The sequence below is a fragment of the Schistocerca cancellata genome, chromosome 5 (genome assembly GCF_023864275.1).
Source record: "Schistocerca cancellata isolate TAMUIC-IGC-003103 chromosome 5, iqSchCanc2.1, whole genome shotgun sequence".
NCBI classification, from domain to species: Eukaryota; Metazoa; Arthropoda; class Insecta; order Orthoptera; family Acrididae; genus Schistocerca; species Schistocerca cancellata.
Window position 1 is genome coordinate 235,904,266 of NC_064630.1, and position 11,311 is coordinate 235,915,576.

The 11,311-nt window shown below is 37.7% G+C and overlaps 1 non-coding gene across 1 annotated transcript; it reads left to right on the top strand.

Annotated features, from left to right (window-relative positions):
* Positions 1 to 5,245: 5,245 nt before the first annotated feature.
* Trnat-ugu (transfer RNA threonine (anticodon UGU)) lies at positions 5,246 to 5,320 on the top strand. The gene has a single exon. It is a non-coding gene; the product is annotated as a tRNA-Thr (tRNA).
* The last annotated feature ends 5,991 nt before the right edge of the window (positions 5,321 to 11,311 follow it).

Below are 11,311 nucleotides of genomic sequence, written 5' to 3' on the forward strand. Positions count from 1 at the left end.
CATAACTGACAGGAATTCCGCCACATACATTTTCACTTCTCGTTATACTTTCAAGTCCAGTTATGGACAGAGTATCCTCTGGGTTGTAGTCTTCTTTTTTAAGAATGGTGTTGTGCAAAACAACACACATCTAGAGAATGTCAAGAGCAAAATTGGGTTTTAAATTATACAGTTCTGTGGAAACGCCTCCATTTATTATTCCGTATTCCAAAAGAGCATTCTATGTACCTCCAGGCTCTTGAAAAGCGATAATTAAACTTTCTTTTAGCAAGTGTTAATTGGTATCCAGAGTATGGCCGTAGAAGGTGTTGATGTAGTCCAAACGCTTCACCACAAATAAAAAAATAGCGTACATTTTTACTTACTGTACTATGAAGGCATCTGTCTTTAGGAATTACCAGTTTTTTTCCACCAGTTATTTCCACGAAGAACTTTCTTTAAACTTAGTAGAATCACTCTCTTTGCCATAACCTCAAGTTTCCCTCTCTATCAGGAACAACAAGCTACAAACGTTACGGTAAATAGTCAACCACACACTACCGATACACAATATTGGGAACAAGCAGTGGAACAATTTTCAGGAACACCTTCCGCATCCCCACACTTCACAACTCTCTGAATATTCAGTATTGAGTCACCTAGTCTTTAATCAATGTTTTAATTTTTTAATGTGCTAACAAAGATGTAGATCCTTTACGATAATATATATTTTTTTAAATTTAGCTATTGTTTTCTTTCCCTCTCTCCTCATTTTAATTGCCATCATTTGTATAGAAAAAAGAATGCAACCACTTCGTCTCTTCTACTATTGAGTGGATGGGCCCAATGCACTGTTCTTTTTCTGTTTTCCAAACGTTTGTACAGGAGATACCACGCTAATAGCTGTTCCTGCTCCATTTGTAGTCTAGGTTAAATGAATATGCCCAAGACATGTAAGGACGGCATGGCATTCCGTGCGGCTGGCTGTTTTCTATGTGTGAAGAGGCGGTAGGTCCCATGTCGGCCCAACAAAAATGCCTGCTTGTAGGCTGCCAGGTTGATGCGAAATAAGTCTTAGGAATTGATGCATGTGTATTGTGGCGTCAGTGTTCATAGCTAAGTTGCAAGTAGAAATTTTAGAAACGAGATTGCTGTGGGTAAATGAATTTTGTTCAGAAACTGTTCTTGTAACACTAGAACATCATTATTAACTATTGGTGATAATACACCCTTTGACCAATATTGTAACAAGGCCCAAAAATTTTCAAAGACAAACTAAATTAAGCAAAATTACAAATAAAATGGTGAAAGAAAAATACACGAATGGTAACAGCAATAAACAAAAAGAAACTACAGTACTCGAGAAAAGCATAGCACGTAATCTGTCTGCTGACAAAATGTCACAAAATTACTCACAGTTCATTCTGTACAGAGCTGACACCAAGAAAAAGTAGTTAATTTATTTCCTGTTGTATGGTAATGCATGGTTTATATTTACTGGTATTTCTACTGTGTGGTAATGTGAATATAAATTCGTGATTACAGACGCAGTTAAGCTCTTATTTAAGATTGTAAGTAATTTCGTAATTCTTGAAAAGCGGTCAACAATGCTAAAGTTAATCAGAAATACACCAACAAACTGTGTAATGCAACACTCTTGACACGAGTTGAATTTGTTCTGTTAAATTTAGGAAAACTGTCCTGTTACAAATAATCCAAGCAATCTGACTGCAACAAAAATATGAACTGTAAATAACTACCAAAAATGCCTCTTTTTAAAACTATGTCACTGTGAAAATGTTAATTGTATCTCATGCAAATTATAAATGGCACAATGAATAAAAGCTGTGCTAATGCTATTACCAAACTAACGTGTCTGCTGCTGTTATGCTAGTTGAGAAATAAAAATACAAACTACTAGCAATGCTATAACAATGTATGTTTTAAACTTTCAAACTATAGAGTCATCCACGAAACGTCTGTGCTAATTAGTATCATTACTAGACTGATCACTGGCTATTAAAGTTGTGTGTGTGAGAAAGTCAAGGAATCAAAATTATATACATGAAACTTAAATTAAAGAGATGAATGCAGATTGATCGAAAAACAATACAGTAACTATATTAATAAAACTTTATATTACTAAGACAAAATATTTTAATATGTGAAATATTAAAAATTCTCTTTGCATTAATGGTGGGAAGTCTGAACAAATTCTCTTTAGCTTCTTACAAACACACATGCAATCCATCTTTGAAGGAAAGTCAGTAAATCACACATCAATACACTATCGTCAAAATCTCCACATCGAACTCTTAGAGCAAATTACTGTGCTTGGTTGTCTCACCAAATGCACTATTACACTACCTTTTCAAACCTTCTGAATGAATTTACTGAATATCTAACCAGAAATAAAAAATAATGTAGCAGAGTTATTGGCGCCACACAGTGCAGCCTAAACACATCTTACTCCACCACAACTTGCCTCCACCTGTGTCTCCAAGATTGCACTATACTCACAAGCAAAGATTCTGCTAACACTAACAATCTCTTGCAGCACAACCTCTTTGGCAGGAATATTGCCCACTATTATTCAGATGGTATTGAAGCTCTACATTTCTGTATGACATCCAAAATATTGCCAAAATTATAATTATCTCTATAAATCTAAACTGTTATGGGCCTGTAGCAAAATATTTTAATATACACTCCTGCAAATGGAAAAAAGAACACATTGTCACCGGTGTGTCAGACCCACCATACTTGCTCCGGACACTGCGAGAGGGCTGTACAAGCAATGATCACACGCACGGCACAGCGGACACACCAGGAACCGCGGTGTTGGCCGTCGAATGGCGCTAGCTGCGCAGCATTTGTGCACCGCCGCCGTCAGTGTCAGCCAGTTTGCCGTGGCATACGGAGCTCCATCGCAGTCTTTAACACTGGTAGCATGCCGCGACAGCGTGGACGTGAACCGTATGTGCAGTTGACGGACTTTGAGCGAGGGCGTATAGTGGGCATGCGGGAGGCCGGATGGACGTACCGCCGAATTGCTCAACACGTGGGGCGTGAGGTCTCCACAGTACATCGATGTTGTCGCCAGTGGTCGGCGGAAGGTGCACGTGCCCGTCGACCTGGGACCGGACCGCAGCGACGCACGGATGCACGCCAAGACCGTAGGATCCTACGCAGTGCCGTAGGGGACCGCACCGCCACTTCCCAGCAAATTGAGGACACTGTTGCTCCTGGGGTATCGGCGAGGACCATTCGCAACCGTCTCCATGAAGCTGGGCTACGGTCCCGCACACCGTTAGGCCGTCTTCCGCTCACGCCCCAACATCGTGCAGCCCGCCTCCAGTGGTGTCGCGACAGGCGTGAATGGAGGGACGAATGGAGACGTGTCGTCTTCAGCGATGAGAGTCGCTTCTGCCTTGGTGCCAATGATGGTCGTATGCGTGTTTGGCGCCGTGCAGGTGAGCGCCACAATCAGGACAGCATACGACCGAGGCACACAGGGCCAACACCCGGCATCATGGTGTGGGGAGCGATCTCCTACACTGGCCGTACACCACTGGTGATCGTCGAGGGGACACTGAATAGTGCACGGTACATCCAAACCGTCATCGAACCCATCGTTCTACCATTCCTATACCGGCAAGGGAACTTGCTGTTCCAACAGGACAATGCACGTCCGCATGTATCCCGTGCCACCCAACGTGCTCTAGAAGGTGTAAGTCAACTACCCTGGCCAGCAAGATCTCCGGATCTGTCCCCCATTGAGCATGTTTGGGACTGGATGAAGCGTCGTCTCACGCGGTCTGCACGTCCAGCACGAACGCTGGTCCAACTGAGGCGCCAGGTGGAAATGGCATGGCAAGCCGTTCCACAGGACTACATCCAGCATCTCTATGATCGTCTCCATGGGAGAATAGCAGCCTGCATTGCTGCGAAAGGTGGGTATACACTGTACTAGTGCCGACATTGTGCATGCTCTGTTGCCTGTGTCTATGTGCCTGTGGTTCTGTCAGTGTGATCATGTGATGTATCTGACCCCAGGAATGTGTCAATAAAGTTTCCCCTTCCTGGGACAATGAATTCACGGTGTTCTTATTTCAATTTCCAGGAGTGTATGAAATATAAAAAATGTTGTTTGCATTAATAGTGGGAAAGCCTGAACAAATTCTCTTTAGTTTCTCACAAACACACATGATATCCATCTTTGAATAAAAGTCAGAAAATCACTCAGAAAATCGAACAAAATTCCTTCTCAAAAGGATGTGTATGTATCTTAAATTAAGAAAAAATATAGTACAAATAAAAAAGTTTTTAGCTAAGTAGCAATGTCTGGAACATACAGATAAAAATAATTAGTACATATGCATCGAATGAAAGTGTGACCTACTACAAAAATTATCACAGATCGTCAGTGTATGAAGATTACACAAAGAGGTCAGCTTAATATCATTTCATACAAAGGACCTATTTTACGTTACATTAAGCCCTAAAATACTTGTGCAGAGACCAAAGAATTGTGGGTATGTTTTTATCTGGAAGCCTAGTGTTTTTTAAAAGTGGATAAAGAGCGACAGTAAAGACTAAAAGAGAAATTACACAAAGGTACTCGTCACTGGGCACATACAGATGTTACATTAAAAGCCTAAAAACATGTATATGCATCATATATGCAGCAAAGTACATGGTGACAATACGTTATTTTCAGAAGAATCTTATGTAATTAGGCAGGAAAGTTATGAAATACAATAAAATATATTCAATGACATGCATAAAAAAAGAATACTGGCTAATGTAGACAATTTATTAAAAGACACAAGGTGTCAAATCACATTACATTCAGTGACTTTTATAAAGCAGGAGATCCTGGGTTCGAGTCCCGGTCGGGGCACACATTTTCAACATGTCCTGAATGAAGTAGATCAACGCCTGTTTGCAGCTAGGGTGTCCATTTAATTATCATTTCATTCCTAGCAAAGCTGCATGGTCATCCACAGTAACTGTTCTTTCGGGAACATACTACCGTCATATATAGTTAAAATGTGGCTTCCTGGCCATTGACCTTCTTGTGCGAACGCACACGCTATGCCCGAACTCGTATGGGACTTGGTAGATTAATCTTCCACGAGTAATGAGTATGATTGGCAAACATCTATTAGGCGCACTATGAATGTAGTGGTGTGGACATGCTGGGAATGTGGATCTCATGGGGAGCGTGCAAGGGACAATTCCCTGCAGACGCACTATCCTCTGTGCCCGCGGTGGCTCAGATGGATAGAGCGTCTGCCATGTAAGCAGGAGATCCTGGGTTCGAGTCCCGGTTGAGGCACACATTTTCAACATGTCCCGAATGAAGTAGATCAACGCCTGTTTGCCGCTAGGGTGTCCATTTAATTATCATTTCAATTTTATACAACATAAAAGTGTCGCAAAACTAAAAAACCCTTTGTAGTGTCTATGACATGATATAAAATGAAAAGCAATGTGGAACACATATTGCACTTGTGATAAGAAATGTGGAATTTAATTCTGAGTCCAACATGTATTCCATGACTTGAAATGTGATCTATTGTCATAATATAAAATAAACCATAATACTACCGAAGTATGATAGCCTCAAGGGTATGTTCATTGTAAATTCAAAGTCCAAAAAGGTATAACTTTCTAGAATAAAGGATATCCATGTAACAGAAAAGCTCAGAACGAAGAGTATGAGGTCTCACAGAGCTAAACCTTAAGGTTCAAAATGGTTCAAATGGCTCTGAGCACAATGGGACTCAACTTCTGAGGTCATTAGTCCCCTAGAACTTAGAACTAGTTAAATCTAACTAACTTAAGGACATCACACACATTCATGCCTGAGGCAAGATTCGAACTTGCAACCGTATCGGTCTCAATGTTCTAGACTGCAGCATCTAGTACCGCATTACCACTTCGGCCGGCTAACCCTTAAGGTCTGTCTGTGTATAACTTTCATGCAAATGATTATCTGTGATGATGTTTATAGTAGCCAATACATTTACTCGATTCATATCTTGGAATTACGAGGGTCGGAAAAGTAATAGTGGTAACTATTTACAGCATGTACAAAATAGATACCAGTTTCAAAGTTTTACTGACCTTCAAAGTAGTCAGCATTTTGTATAAACCATTGACAGCGATGTTGAAGTCGTAGGATACGCTTAGCAGTGCCAGTTGCGTTGACAGTTCGAGCAGTGACCAGCACGACGAATTTGTAGGAGTACTGAAGCGAATGCTGTGAACTGTTTCCTTCATTTTAGAAATCGAATTGAACTGACGAGGGCAAGAGTGAAGTAGGTGGTATAGTATTTAGCAGCCCCATCAGTTAAACAAATGGGTAACAGCTTGCACTGTATGTGCTTGAGCACTGTTCTGCTAAATGCTGGTCAGGTCCTGCAGAAAGTGTCATCTCTACGCTGTTCATTTTCGGAACACAACCTATGACCAGCTTAGAGACAGAGGTGATGACACTTTCTGCAGGATCTGACCATCAGTTTATAGGACAATGCTCAAGCCCATGTGGTGCAAGCTGTTACTGATTTGTTTGACTGATGGACTGCTAAGTACTATATCAAGTACTGCACTCCCCTGACTTAAGCCCTCATTAGTTCAACTCTATTTCTAAAATGAAGGAAACACTTCACAGCGTTTGCTTCACAACTGCTACAAATTTCTCAGGCAATAGACCACGCTGCTCGAACTGTCAACACAACTGGCACTGCTAAGAGTATCCTTTGACTCCCACAGGGCTGGCAACGGGTTATACACAATGCTGGTGACCACTTTGAAGGTCAGTAAAACTTTGAAACAGCTATCTATTGTGTACAAGCTGTAAATGAATAATAGCCACTATTAAAGTTCCAACCCTTATAATTTTATCTGTACTTTACTGACATTCCTACTTGGTTCCATACATCTTCTTTGCATAGCATGGTTTGTGCTATGGGGTTTGCTAACTGTAAGATACTTATACATTGGTTTGAGAAGACAGTTTCCTCAGGTTTCTGTGTGTAGTATTGTAGTAATGAGTTTTAAGTGTACTCATAGACCAATATATATATAATGGTTCTTATTATCACTGACCTATCCATCTTGGGATAATACAAGCAGACCTATAGTCACATATCTGCTTGTCATAAATTGTCATCTGGTGTTACTGATCTATCACGGTTAATATAAACTTAATACATTTTTGAAATTTGTATTTACCAAATATAGGGGATGGGTGCCAGGAGATGCCGTATTAAAACTCGTCCGAGTTTTTCAGATGATTTATTTGTTTCCACTACAGTGCTCCATTCACCTTTGTCTGTGTCACACGTCCCCGCAATACTGGGGAAGCACCCCAGCAGCTTGTCCAACACAATGCTGTGTCGAGCCAGCCTTGTACGGCAGCAGAGTGCGGCATCATCAGACTGCCACGGTCGACTCAGCATTCTGCTTCCCTGCCGACCCCTCGGTGTGAGCTGCAGGTGGCCAGCTGCGGCCTTCTCGCAGGCGAGGCTCAGATCGCGGTGATGAACAAGTGCCCGCTATCTGGCGTCCACATTGGCGGCCCTCACCTTGGAAGTCTCCGCCATGTGTTGGAGCCGAGACGACTGCCTGCATATGCATAACTTAGGTTGGCCAATGGCCATCTTCTGCCTGTGACTTGCGCCATAGAAACTGCTGTGTGCGCCCTCTCTTGCAGTTCTATGCACCTGACCTTTGGCCACTCGTTAGGTTGTACACAGTTCTTGTACTAAGCCTGGTCTGCCAGCAGTAACTGCAATGTAACTGCACAAAGTTATCGATAAGTTGACAATGTTTTGGAATGAGGGATTCTCTGACAACATTATAACAGCTGTTTTATTTGTCAGGCTGCAGCACTTGAAATTTGTTATGGTGGAACACGACTTCTGGTTTTATGAATCTTACAAAGAAGTACGTGATGAGTACAGTATGTAATACATGACATATGAAATGTATGTAATGTTACTGCACTGAAAATCTGGTTATGTAAATGTGAGTTTTTAATGCTTTATTTATACATTTCGATCTATGCAGACATGTTATAATCTTCCATATTAATTTATTTTAGGTGCCTGATAATGGCTCATGTCTGATATTAGCTAATAACATGGTTGTAATAAAGCACAATACAGCCTACAATGAACAATGTATTCTTTTAGCTAGTAAAATTGTGCTAGTTAATCTGTCTAGAGAGGAACTAGCTCCTGAGTTTTGTGAAATCTACAAATAATATGCAGAAAATCTCAATGTGTTTAGAAAAGCACTGGATACTTTATATCAAAGTTACATACAATTCTAGAAAATAAGAAGATGATATAAGTGAGTAAGTAAATACTTTAAGAGCAGTTAACTCAAATTTTTCAGTACTGGTAGTCTGGTTTTCAGAGTATTCATAAACAAATATATTTATCCTCAATTTTAATTAAATTAACAATACACATTCTTATCAGTTTACTCATTTGTGAATCAAATTATATCTTCATTATTAGGATGAAATACAGACAGAAAATATGAAAGTCTTAAAGATTTGTTAAACTTCAAACATGCAGCCACATACTATATTTATCGATTAACCAGGTCTAATTTTTAAAGAAATTACTTTTTGGCAATTACTGTATTTGCTGAGCAACAGTTTTTACAATATGCAAGAAATCTTTTATAAAATAACACGAATTTTTTAAACCATGTATTTTGTCAATCATCAAATCTCTACCAACCAATTTATACTTTATCCTCTTTTTCTCTCAAAACTTTTTCAACAAGATGTACATGTGGATAACTGACATTCTGTAGCTCTTGTTCATTATAATTTTCTTTCAATTGTTTCCCATCCAATGTTTTCAACTTTCGTGTGATGGGATTAGAAAGAAGAACATTTTCAGTTTCGAAAATTTGTGTTGAGCAAGTAGCAGTATAGTGTTTAACCAAAATTCCTCTAAATATTAATTTTAACATTTTCTCCTGTTTCAAATTTGGGTTTATCGTTAAATACAACTATTAGTTTACAATGTTAGTCATTAACTACTGTTGGCTCCATTTTTATTGTTGAATATTTTGTATTATTTTATTCATCAATCATGTTTTTAACTAAGTCAACCCATTTATAACTTCCTTGAAGAGCAACCACCACCACATTTTTCTTTAGTGTTCCATTAAATTTTTCAGTAATGTCTCCTTCAATTCACTGAAAGTGGAAAAATCATTAATATTGTACTTTTTATAATTCATGAAATTCTTTATCATAGAATTCTTCACTGCTACCTGTCTGTAGATTTCTTGGAGTTCTCTGTCTAACAATTTTTTCAAAAGATCACCTACACTTTCACCCAATTCGTCTTTGACTGGAATAGCCCTAGCAAATTTTGAAAAGGAATGTCAATAAGAGGTAGAGCATATTTACAGCCTATATTTATTCCTTCAACGTTCCCAGAGTCCTTTTGTTCTAGATCGCCTTGCCATAAATCAATACTAAATGTGACAACAGTTCTTCTATTAAAATTGTTTCACATTGGGTTATGTGATTCATTAATAATATATTCTACAATGATATAATGTAGGCAATGACCTTCAATATTTTTATCAAGTTGAACCTTTTTATTCTAGTATTTTGTGCAAATACCTTCAATGCTCTCTCTTCCAGTTTTACTTGTTACTCTGTGAGGATTTCCCACACTTCAAGCATAGGATACAACTATCCATTTATAAAGATTAAAATTTATTCATTATTGTTCAAATCAATCATCATCATCCTATTGTAATAAGAATTCACCAAACATGGGCAATTCACTTGATACAGGTACAGTTTTAACAGATGCATTTAGACAGATATATATTTTATCTATGCTTTTCATTTTAAATTATGTGTTCTGTGGTTGAGTTGGATATCAATTTCGAGGGTCATATATAAAATATTGTTAACTTTATTTTAAAATCAATAGGTGACAGGTAACCATTTACATTGGGTCGAAAATAAAAATTCTCTTAAATTTTACATCACAGTGAAATGTATATTTTAGTAATCAACCAAAAGTATGAAAACGGTATTGCACTTTATGTCGCCCAACATTCTATTTTCAAGAGAACTTAATTGGTTTATGTATGAACTATGATCTGTCTGACAAATAATCTGCAAAAGTATTTTCAACTTCCTGTTTTGTGAAGCAATTATTTAGCTTGCTTTTAAGAATGTGATAATATGTGCTGTAGTGACATTATTATTGAATTGTGTTACAGTAGTTGTGTATTCATCCTTGGTAGCATAATTATTTAATTCACTTTGTAAGAATTATTTTGTAAGTACATCATAACTACTAACAAAATCTTTTCGATCTACTAGTCTTCTGCATTTGATATCAATATATCTTTCAGTTACTCTAAAAGTTTTACACAATTCGCTTTGTAATTAATTAATTATGGTTGGCTTAACATTTTCTAAGTCTGCAGATTTAATATATTTTATAATTTACTCTTTTATTTTATTTTTTAAAATGTCTATTAGGTTGAAACTGTTACTGAACTTATTATATGACAAGAGGTTTAATACAAATACACACAAATGACCACAAATGATTTCATCAGAATTTTGTATTCTGTTGGAACTGTAGTATTTGTATAATTAACTTTTTCCAAATAGTTCATTAATGGTTTTGTATGTTGCTACAGAATGAATCGAAAACAATCTTTGAGTTAATTATTTTGTGATAATGTCAATATGTACCACCGTAATCAGATAGATATAAATTAACTATTCCAACTGGATATTTTTTGGTTTGTCTGTTACTTTGTCAATCCTGAAGACTCCATGAAAGTGTTTAATTTTTAATTGCTAGTAAGTTTCTCTATATCGATATTACTTAATGCATTAGGAAGAACAACAGGTTTTTTTTCACAATTTCATTTTGCAAACCCTGAGTCTTTTCTTCCATTCTTCGATTATGCCTTTTTTCTTCTTCTAATTCTTTGTCATTTAACAGTATTTGATAAACCAGCTGCTCCACCAGGTATTAAACAAATAGGAGCTAAATATGCTAATGCTGCCGAAAGTAATAGAACAAATCTTCCTTCATGTCATTTTAATCCTGAGGCTTCTTTCTGTTTGGTAGATATTTAATAATTTTTCTCAATAAGAATATCTAATATTATGGTCAAATTTCTGACAGTGATTTAATCTCACTTTCTTTTTGAGCATCAGTTAATAAATTATCAATACTACTTAACTGTTATATATATTTGATATTCATTGGTTTACGATTAGTCTTGCCACTAGGTAGCAATTTGTAGTCATTGC